Raw genomic sequence first — 12,121 nt, 5'->3', positions numbered from 1 at the left:
GGCTATCAGTAAATGGCAACCGAACTCGAAGGGGAAGTGGGTGTCCTGTTGCCCATCCTTCTTGCTGCTGCTATTATTGTCAATTTAATCGGAATCTTGCATTTGTTTATGCAGTTGTCCTGTTGGAGTTCCACACAACTGGCGTTGATCGAAATGATAACCGGCTGTCTGCTTACTTGTTAATGGCAACGCCATTAGGTTCCCTTTAAGAATTGTTTTGGGGAAGAACTATCCGCTTTCCCTATTTATTTACTTCTTTCCTTCCGCTTTCCGATAAACGCATTTAAGATCGTAACTCGGCTCCTGTTTTATATTCGTGTCATAACATGTTAGTGTTCACACAACAGATCCCACTAGTTTTACTCGCGATCATTAAAACTTTTTTATGGCATTTCTATTAGCCCCCGAATCCGCTGGCCGGTGTAAAGCCTATCCAGGCTCATATATTCGGCCATTCGAAGCTTTTTATTTGCACATTTAGCCGGGGCAATAATCTACTTAGCTCCATTAAAATGGCTAAAAGTGCGCCATTGTCCGCACACCCGCATATATGGAAATGCTTTTTTACAGCTTTGCGTAGTTTATTTAAAATGCCATTAAGCGCAAAACAATTTTAGCTTCAGTTTCGGCTTTCTGTTTGTGCACTTCTTGTTTATGTTGCCGTTGTCGTTGGCTTTACGTTGATTATTGGCGGAGTGCGAAGTGGGTCGTCCCCTGGAAATCAGACAGGGGAAATACCCTGGAGAAGGAATCGCAAGGACTACAGGACTTTAGGAATTTCATTCCAACAAATATACCCGCTTGGATTTATGACTCCTGCGCAGGAATAAACATTTACTGTGGGGCGAACAGCCAACATTTTGATTTAAGATCGCCAAATGAATATTGCGATACGGTGGCCATGGAAATCATGAAATACTACGACTCGCCAGCCGGAGAATAGAAGCCACAGAGCTCCGAGCACCGAGCTCCGAGCACCAGAAGACCATTAAAAAGCGACCCAAGCTCACACAGCCTGGAAAAAGGTGAGAAATACATTCGCTCAAAATAAGGGAAGGCGAAGGCGAAGAAATACAACCGAAACCCGCAGCTTGTAGTTGAGCAGGCAAAAATAGTGGCAAGTGGCAAATGTATTGTAGTAATAACAATAAAAGCAACTGCCAACAGGCTCTGGCTCTGGCCATGGCCAAAAGGACTCTGCGCCTGCGACTCGCCGGGAAGGCAACAACAAGTTGCACGTGCTTTCAACTTAATAACGTGGCTTTTATTTTTACGCTGCCAGCCAGGAAGGAGGAGGAACGGTTGGCAGGAAGGATGGCTTGCAAGGGGCCGCCTTCCAGAGGTCGGCAGTTAAGGCCAGGCGACAGAGATGGAATCGCTTTCAATATCCGGCGCATAATGGAGTTCGGTTCTTGAATAGGTCTACTTTGAATACTCGTTCAATTGTTTAATTATTTCGGTTGTCACAAGTGAAGCACAAGAAATTATTGAACTTGATAAAAAAGCAGTATCTTAGGTTAACTTTTTTGGCTGTTGTCTAGACATAGAGTTTATTTATAAAATATTTTTACTAAATGCAACAAACGTTATGGAAATATTAAAATATTATACTTCAATTAGAGATGATTAATAATTTTTTTTTCTATTTATGTTCACATGTTTCCAAAATGTGGCTATTTGGAGCTCTTTTGCAAAATATTAAATACAATTTTGTGCATAATAAAGTAGTGTTTGGATGGGTTAAGCTCCCACAGCAAATTCCTTTAAAGCTTTACCACTTTTTTTTTAAGTAATAATATCTTCTTTTAATGGAGTATGACTTATAAGCTTAAAATATATTTTTTGTTTATTAAATATCTGTTTGAAACAAGGTGCACGTTTATTATGATTAGGGACTCTTTCAGGCACGCTCTCATCGCTAGCTGTGTGATATTCCTTATTTACACCCACATCTGCGGCACATTCAACACCCCCGCCCCCCATCCCCCGCGACTCCTTGTGGCGCTATCAAAGCGTCAGCATCGACAAACTGCCGCACAACATTTCCACCTTCCCGCCACCCGCAATTCCTTGGTTCTGGCCGCACTTTTCGCACCTTTTTTGCATTTTACAGGCGTTTCAGGGCCTCGTGGTTGGGGGCGTTATAAAAAAGAGAGAGGAGGTGGAGGGGGGGGGCGTGGCAGCGGGGATGAGTGCTGGGGAAGCTCACAAAAGAAAGCACACACAAAATGGCGTAACGTTGCGGATTTTACGCACGGCAAACAGAAAACTACGCGCGCGTACACAAACAACAAGAAAATGCACTCAGGCTTAGTGTCGGTCGACGACGACGGCGGCGCCGCTGAGGTCCTGCGTTGGTCCTTTTCCTGGCAGTTTGCACCTTTTTATGGAGCAGATTCGCAACGAGTGTGTGTGTGTGTGTGAGCTAGGGTGTGTGTGCGAGTGTGGGCTCGAAAACTTTTTGAGGTCTGCTTTGGGTAAGTGCTGTGCGGACCGCAGCTTAGTTGCGCTGAGGTTGAAAGCGTCCGCTGCAAAGCAGGGCATACCTGCTCCTTTGGCGGAATGTCCTGCGAAAGGACGAAGCAGAACCATCAAGGGGGTATGAATTAAAAAGGGTGTAGTGGAAAAAGAAAATCAGTTAACCAGACCATTAACAATGGAATTGAAAATCATTTAATATGCTTTCCGAAATATTGTATTTTGAAGTGCATTATTATTTGGTACAATCTTTTTTAATTGAAAAGAAAGTGCTCCTTAAACCTTAAATAATATCAGGCAATACAGTTATTCAAAGACATCCTACATTTTTAAAATAAAACTGAAAGGTCTTGGAAACCAATTGGAATCTGAAAACTGAGGACACCCTTTTAAGCTGCTCAAATACCCCACAATCACCTTGCAGGGCGCACACACGTGGAGGAAATGCATGGCACAAAACACACTCAACCAGATTTATGTTTAAAATAATTTATAGAAAAAATACGGAAATTAAATAAAATAGAATTACGCGAGTGCAGCATCAGTGGCAGCGTCGACGTCTATCCTATTAAATGTCCATTTGGCGTTTTGTTATGTGACTCGTTGTTTTTGTCGCTGGCAAAACTTTCAGCCATTTAATTTTGCAATATTTTTGTTGCCTTTCTCCGTTTACCCTGTTGTTGTTATTTTTGTTGTTGTTGTTGTAGCTGGGCAGCATCCGAACATCATTAAAAAACTGTCATTAGCAGTTGAGTACATGAAAACTGAATTTTCATTACGCCGGACTGGCTGAAGGAAAAAAATTATAGGGGAGATGTAAAAGTTTTGTAATTCGCTCTTGGTTTTTGTTTTTTTTTTCCATCCGCTTCCTTTGTAACGCCTGGTGTTGTTGTGTCGACATAATCCAATTTTAAAGTTGTGTATGGACACTCCATTTAAACGATGGCCGCGAACACCTAGCGAGGCCTCAATAGCTTGTGTTCGTAGGGCGATGTTCGACAGGATATTCTGGCCATAAACACAGGACAAAGAGATGTATTGGCTCCATCCTGTAAGAGGGGAATTTATAACCCCCGTCCACCTCACAAATAAAGTTGCCTGATGCTCTTATCGTGTCGCTCCATCAATTGTATCATCTGTAGACACACTTTAACACTTCCGTTTTCCTCAGTCATCAAATGTAATATCCTGTTACACTTTGTTTGACTAGCCTGGGGCGCTTTTTAAAATTAATTACCAGAGCTGCAGGAGCAACAAAAGGCGACGTCTGGATGGCTCCTCAGACGAACATGAAATGTTGACAACATTGTAACTAAGCCCGAGACATTTACTTAAACACAGGCGTCGAATAAGGGGGGTAGAAGGGGGTAAAGCTATACAACATCCCCGATACAACTAATGCCGAGCTGTCAGCTCATTATTATCGACACTTTGGAAAGGGCTTGGCTTTCGGTTTGGTTTGGTTTGGTTTGGCTCCGCTCCATTCAATGCCTCGCCATTCAAATCGGGCGACCAAAAACCCACTCAACCAAATTAACACTTTAGACCAGCGCCATGGGAAGGACATTGCGAAAGGGGTTTCGGGGCTTTCGAGGTGAGAGATAGGACATCACTCGCAATTGGATAGCCCTTCGACGGCCGTCGGGGTTAAAGGGCCACTGCTCAAAGGCATTATTGACAAATGCGAGTCGAGAGAGCGAGAGAGGCAAAATGTTGCAATCTTAATCTGTAATCAACATAAAATTCAGTCACTGGAAAATGTCATCCATCGAATTGGTCGAGAAAGGGGAGGAGGAAGGCAGGAAGGGGGCGTGGCTATAACAATTCAATCAAAGCCCAGGCAAATCAGCAGTTGTTGAGCTCTTATTTGCTGGTCAAGTCGAGTCCTCGAAGCCCCAGACTCTGACTAGACATTTACGACTCGAGGGCAGCATTTGTTTGCGGTTCTTTTCCACTTTGATTTGTGTCCAGATTTGTCGTGCTTAAAGCATCACATCCGGATCTAATGCTGCAGATTTTCCCCAGCTTTTTCCCCAAATACGGTTTCCCAATGGCACGGTATTCTGCAGCTGACTTTTGGCCCAAGTCACCGCACATGGCAGTCAGACATGAGTGAAACACGAGGGGTTTGCCTGTAAATGATACGAGAGGCCTGTACGTAGTTCGCAAATAGCAACAGCAACAACAATTAAATCAAGTGCAATTTCAACGCAAATATTTTAAACTTAAACCACAGACAGGGTCGGCAGTGGCGGGCTAGAAAAGTGGGCTGCGGGCAACTTGCAAAATATTTGTCATGCCTGGCACGGACACAGGACACACAGCACACCAAGGAGTCGCAGTGGTCGACAGTGTGATCTGGATCGAAAGAACCCCCGATTGGGGAATGTATTTTAAATAGGCTGGTCCTTTTGATATTTTGTAAAATAAATTTCGAATATGATCCAGACACATTCAATCGAATAACGACAAACCTTGTGCATGATAAATGGTTTCGGAAGTATTTTTACGCAAGTCTCATAAGGGATATTAATATTTGTATTAAATTTCCAAAATAAAAAAACAGAGTGCTTAATTTACTCATAATTTACAATAACATTTAACAATTATCTTACAATTAAACATTTATTTCATTACATGATTCTCTTATCGCCAAGATTAAAGACAATAATTTATTCATTTATCCACTCAGTATCGAGCTGGTTTTGAGCCTATTTGCTTCTGTGATTTTGTTGCGATTTTTGGATAAATTAATCCATTGGATTAGCCTATCCTGTAGCCACTGTGCAGCTTCTGAGCTGACGTCGGTGGCATCGTCGTCAGAGACACCCTGTGGCAAACCGCAAAGAGACATGACCGTATAGTGTGACATGGCTTAGTAGACAGTTGTCAAAAGCACACCCCTCTCCCCTCCCCCCTCTTCATCCACCTCAACCAACAACCAGATCTCGTGTATGTGCATGTGGGATGCTTAAAATTCATTACATTTCTGTGCAATTTGTTTTTGATTTTTCATTTCATTTCATCACGAATTTATGTGACGAATTTGAGCTGAATGTTCGCGCAGTACAAGTACAATCCACCTAAGCTAGCCACCGGTGTTCCCTTCCAAAAAAGGCACGTGCCATCTGCGCTTCCTTGTTGATTGTCTCTCTGCGCCAAAAATTCATCACAGCATAACAAAAATGGCAAGAACCTGCCAACAACAATAATAGCAACAACAACAAGCTGGAAAAAGCGCAATATCGAGGATATTCATCGTCCTGCCAGTCAGCCAAAGAGCCAACGAGCCAAAGAGCCAACGAGCCAGTCAGTCAGGTAGAAAGCTGTGTGAAAATATCCGTCGCGCTTTTCCGTCCCCGGGGAAATCAAACATTTCATAATTAGTCATTGGCATTGGCTGTGTCCCCCGGCAGCAGCAGCTATGATTCATATTTAGAGCCTTTGGCTCGGCCAGGACCCTCGTACCTCATACCTCGTACCTCATACTTCGAACCTCATGCCACATTTCCACCCAGAATATGACCGGCTGGGCCATTGGTGTCCTGGCACATAGCAATTAAAAAACCGTTGCGCGTTTGTGGCGCTTTTGGCCGCCTTCAGCAGCTCTGAGGCGTATTGAAATTGCTTCTTCGAAATGCAATCGACATCGTTCGGCCACCATTGGCACCAGGCACATCTGGTCCTGAGTTCTGGCTCCTCTTTTCTGGGTTTGATCGGGGTTCGGGGATCCCGGTTGTGGGCTCAAAGTAAGCGAATGCCCGCGGCGGCTGGGAAACATGCAAAGCTAAAGGGAAATCTAGTTTAATTTTTTAATACAAACAGTCAAAGGGGCTTTGGTCAGCAGGGAAGTTGTCGAAGGACGAGCAGAGTCCGCCACTAAAATAAGCAATCAGTGGCGTGGTTTTCGAGGGGGATGGATTCAAACTTGGGGTTTCATTTGCTAACTGGTAAGAAGATGATGATTTCAGGAGTAAGTTGCCCCCTTGAATGTCCTTTGATTGCCAGGTGACCGAAGCCCTCTTGGAATTGTGAGCCCCTGACCATTGAAGCCCCTTTTCTGGGGCGCTGTGATTGCCATTGAATGCAGCTCAGCGTTCAATTCTGTAACGCGTTCTCTTTTGCCCGGCAGCAAAACAGGAAAGTTGATTTGTTTTGCTACATGCAAAAGATTGCAAAGAAACAGAAAATGTTTCAGCCAGCAAAAAAAAAAAAAAAAAAAAAAGGGGGGAGACCAGAACGAGTCAACAACAAATCGTTTGCTGTGGCAATCGAGTGGCGCAGTCAAAGTGCCCGCCACACAACTGAATCCAGTCGAGTTGGGTTCGATTTGCCACAAAAGGAAGTCCCCGCTTTGGGCATGTCAATGCAGCTTCAAGCACAATATGATTTGTGTGTGAAAATTACAAAAAAAAAAAAAAAAAAAAAAAGGAGTAGCGAACATAAAAACTGGCAAATAAAATAATACCAAATCCCCACGCTCTCTCGCTCTTTCTGGTAATTGGGAAAGCGTCAATAGCAGCAAATTGAAGTTGGCAAGTTGAGTGGGTTCTTTAAAACGCTGTGTTGGCCAATGCCAGCAAAAATATTTGCACAAATCATTCGAACCGAAGACACACACACGCACACACACACACCCACTCAAATGCAATTGCACGCATGGAAATTGCAAAGCAATTAAATGAATTGCTTAGATATTACCAGGAGTGATGGAAGTGATGAGGGGGAGATGGGGAATCCGGGAAAAGTTGGACTCTTCTGCGGCTGTGCAGTCAACTGATGCAGCTACGCAGTTGTAACCCGGCCACACTCACTAATAGTTCTAATTGCAAAAAGCAATTAAAACTTTCGCCAACTCCAAGATGCACAACATACCCGCAGCGCTCCGAGAGAAATTCTTTCGGGGCGAGCAGTTGGATTGGCAGAGTCGCTGCCAGAGAATATATAGTAAGACATCAAAGTCAAATGGCGGCAAAGGCGGCAGTGGCAGGCAGCAGTGGCAGGCAGCAGTGGCAATGTAGCAAAGCACACCAATCACAAAAATTTCAAGTGTGCTAAACTTGTTTGCCAAAAAGCTGTGGTGCCGAGCCAAGCAGCACTCGCCGAGAATCAAATTTATAAATTGAATTGGCATTAAGCATAAGGCTGCGCTGGTAAGTAAGCTATAAAAAGAGTTAACTCCCGGCTTGCCACTGAGTTTTTGCCCGTTGTCAGAAATGGAGATTGTTGTGCTGTTTGGCATTTGAAGTGCGTGCCTGGGATTTTGGGTCGAAAGAGAGCTTCAAGCTCTAAGTTGCCGGATTTGAGCCCTAAGCCCAAGCCAAGGGTGAAAACGCCAGAAGAATTCCAGATTCAAATTGCTTCGGATAAAAGTACTATCGAATTAATTCGTGTGCAAAATCTGCTTGTCATGGGATGTATTTTTTAAAGATTTATATACCTATATACCATATTAATACCATCCATAATTTTCTAATTTATTTAAAATTTTATTGGTTAAATTCAAAATTATAATTTTCTAAAATTTGTTTGTTTTCTTTTTACATTTCTATTAATTTATGCAAAACCTGTTCCTGTTCTTCCATTGAAACCCCGAGAGATTCTGAAGTTCAAGCAATGTGAATTAAAAACGCTCAAATTCATAACCAGCCGCAGGAGCGGAAGCGGTGTTGCAGGCTCAAAGGAGCAGCCACAGACAAGAACAGTTACATGGAGGAGGTCCGCCCACAAACACAACAACTGGAGCAGACGAGGCGACCATCAATCAGCCAGACGCAGATATTGGTGTGAAAACGGGGTGCCCAGTGGAGTCCGTGGGGAGGGGGCAACTTGCAACAGGAGTGGGAGGGATCGAAAGAGGGGAGGAAGGCGGAGGGGGGAGGACTGGCAAAATTGTAATACATTTAACAGAATTTAATGCATTTGCCACAGACATTAATCACTGTGATGCACAGGACAGGACAGCAGCAAACCGAAACCGAACCGGAGAGGATTGGAGTGGAGTGAAGAGTGGAGTCCTGGGTGTCCTGGGTGTCCTGGGTATCCTGGGTGTCCTTGCAGTGAGTCGGCTCGACTGATACAGTTGATTTTTGCAAAGCCTGCCTACGGGCAAAAAGGGGGGCGAAACGGGAGCATGAGATATTGAAAAATTGAATATTCCATGTCCACAGCAAAAGAGGGATGTACACACACACAGACAAACTAACACACACACACACACGCACACGTTTTATTGGCACTCTTCGAAAAAGGAGGAGGCTTGGGTGCACGATTGAATGCACACTTGGCTGTGAATGATTTTTGAAAAATGATTCTAGAGCCTGGTCAGTGTGATTTCATTTGGTTCGGCAGCATAATTGCATGTGCCCCCCAAACAGGACGAACGAGCCGAAGGATAAACGAACCGCTGATACCTAATGGAGTCCGGTGGTCTTGCCATTCGGGAGTCCTTGCAGGGTAACTGCATCTCGAATCGATTCGATTTGGTTCGCTTCGATTCGATTCGATACTATCCTGGTGAGTGGCTCTGTTCAAATAAACGAGGCGAAAGCTCAATGGGCAAAGAAGGCGGTGCAGTTGCAATATGAAATTTAAAGCGCTCAAAGGCATATCCATAACCAGTCGGAGTGGAAGTGGAATGGGGGAATGGCAACTACTGCTACTGCTGCTCGTTCGGTAAGTCGAAGGACAAAAAAAGGACATGCGATGCGAGGCGATGCGAGGCGATGCGAGGGCTGAGCAAATATGAGCGCTTTTTGTGCCATGATAGACGACGACAGAAGATTGAGGCCAACGGAGTGCAGAAATGGAGAACGGCAATGATTCCAACTGAGACCCTCCAAGGATGTGACCGTAGGGTTGTGTGGGTGTACGTGTGTGTGTTTGCCATCCCCCCTACATACACACACACTCACACAACCACGTACACACTTGCTCAAGTGCCCCGTTGCCATTGACGACTTGAGCAGCGCAGTCGCGTCGTTTATATAGTTGATGCTGCAAGTTGAAGATTTTTGACTTTTATGCAACAATTCGCCAGCGAAACGACGCCGTCGAAGGCAGAAGAAGTGTGTGGCAGGATGGTGGGATGGTAAGATGGCGGTGTGGCAGGATATGTAGCCAGAGCCAGACAATCCCCTGCCGATTCCTTCTGCTCCTGGCAGTGACATGCCAAGTGGGTTTGGCAAGTTTGCCATGGCATTCTGGCATTCCGCTCCCGCACGCACTTGGCATGTAAAATAGTTTTTTGTGCCCGCCCTGCAGTTCTTATCCAAGTCGTTTGTTTCGTTCCGTGCAATTAGACTTTGGCAGCTCACAGCAAACTGATCCGCCCCACAAAAGAAAGAAATCGTCGCAGAACTTGGCTATTAGAGCGTGAAGCTGTTTCCAGCAGGAAAGCTTCTTCTCGCAATTGACCTGCCTTCAGGTGAAGTAATTTTATTAGTAGCAAAACCTAATTGGAAACTGAAAATAATCAAGAGCAGTGCAGAAAATCTTTCAATGGAATCAGAAAAACGAATGTCAAAAGTCTATGGTTACTGAACAACAAATAACAAGTTGCAAAGCCCGTCAGAGGATAAATTCCTATGGCGTTTTGCCGAATTGAAAACCGTGTGACTCAGTGAAGGAAATCATCATTCGATATCTGCCCATTGTCCGGCATAATAAGTCGCTGCCGTTGCTGGTTTGACACGTGCTGCCTGGCTATCAATTAACTGCGCATTACAAGCCCTCCCACACACACACACCACAACACACACGTACACACACACAGAGGGAAAACCAAACAAAATAATTAAAAACCCATGACAGGACTCACAATTCCTGCCCGCTGCCAACTTGCAGTCCTTCAGCCTGAATCATATCCAAATTCAAATTTCGAAAAATACGAAATTCAAAATCACAAGGCCCTGTCGTCGCTGCAACTGCTGCTGTGTGGCATGCAACTCAATGCACTGGAGCCCCATGCATCGGGAGCCCACTGGCCACCCCGTTCAAGCCAACTCACATATTCGGCTATCAAATATCAGGTCCACGTCCAAGCGTGTCCTGTTTTTCCTCCGAGAATGATGGCAAGTTGAGTCACAGTGACTGTTTCGCAGTGACTGGTGATGGGGTGCAAAGGACGAAAGGATATATTGAGAGCTCGAACTAGGATTAAAATTTTGTGAATATTACTACTAACAAATCTTATCAAACTTCTAGAAAATATTAGATTTTTTTATGAAAAACAGTTGTTTACATTGTATATTTTTAATCAAAGAAATTTTATATCAAAAGAGTTGTATAAAAATGTATAAAGTTTACTTAGTAAAAGATTCTTATTAAAGTAAATAAATTTAACAAAATATCAATTTAATAAAATTTATAAAAAACGAAAACAATTTTTATAGAATTTATTATTTTTCGTTATCCCTCGCAAGTAAAATTGCGTTTTCCCGTTCGCATTACGCATACGCCACGAGTGGCCACTGACAGACTATACAGTGTTCGTCAGCCTCGCCGCCATTGAGGCCTGGCAGGCAAAAAATGTTTGCCATTATTGCATACACTAATGAAGCTCATGTTACCCGGTTTCGGGGAATGGGACATGGCTGAGATCCGAGAGATCTGGCCCTGGGGCCAGCTCAACTCGACGGAACACAACGCAACGCAACGAAACGCAACTCAACTCGACTTGACTGCACTGGACACGCATGATTTTTGCTTGTTGCAATTTCTGATTAGACTTAATTACAGTGTGCGCCTGTCTGCCCATCAGCCCATCAATTTGATGGGTTTTCATTTAGTTTCACGGCAGCGGCAGTGGCAGTGGCAGTCAACCCGATACGTTCGTATTCCTCGGCCAATCAAAGGTTACATTATATATTTTAATTAAAAACTTGCCATGTGCATAATTCGCCAAATGGATGGACAACAAGGTAATTAATGCAAACAGCAAACATCAGCCAAGTACAAATAACAATTTTAATTAAACTAAAAGCAAAAATGAGCTGCATTCGAAAACATCGACATGGCGATGACCATTAAAAGGAAGTAATTTAAAATGTTCTGGGGATTGGCCATCGGTTAAGCTGAGTTTATCTTTGTGTCGGATATACCCCGTTGTCTCCCGAGTTTTGAAGGTAGAACAAGGAAACTTTCATGGACAAAGCGTTGACACACTTGTCCCGACAATCACCCTATCCTTCGTCATTTGTCTTGTTCTGAGAATGACGTTCAACTTCCCTCAAAGTTGATTGCATATAATTCCGTTCGCTCTTCTTTTGTTGTTCGGCTGCTCTTTCTGGCCGTCATCTGCAAATTTGATGGATGACAATTTGCTTAAGCGGGCATTAGCTGCAAGGCTACTTGGGATAATGGTATTCTAATTAGCGTAATTAACTGGCTCTCAAAGTAACCTTTGCATTTCGATTGATTACGAATTTATACAATTTTAATATTTCAGTAGGGTTTTATTATTAGGATTAGTATTTTCGGAGCTTACAAATAATTAATGGACTTTTAAGGTAATTACGGATAAAAAAAACAACGGATAAGCATTCAATTAAATATTTTTTAAAAAGCTTAAAATTTTTGCCAAGTTGGCTTAATACCAGCCCATAACTTTTCTTAATGATATCTGACTATGGATTTGTATATC

Source organism: Drosophila ficusphila, unplaced genomic scaffold (genome assembly GCF_018152265.1).
Source record: "Drosophila ficusphila isolate 14025-0441.05 unplaced genomic scaffold, ASM1815226v1 contig_286, whole genome shotgun sequence".
Taxonomy (NCBI): domain Eukaryota; kingdom Metazoa; phylum Arthropoda; class Insecta; order Diptera; family Drosophilidae; genus Drosophila; species Drosophila ficusphila.
Note: the sequence above shows the minus strand (reverse complement) of the source record.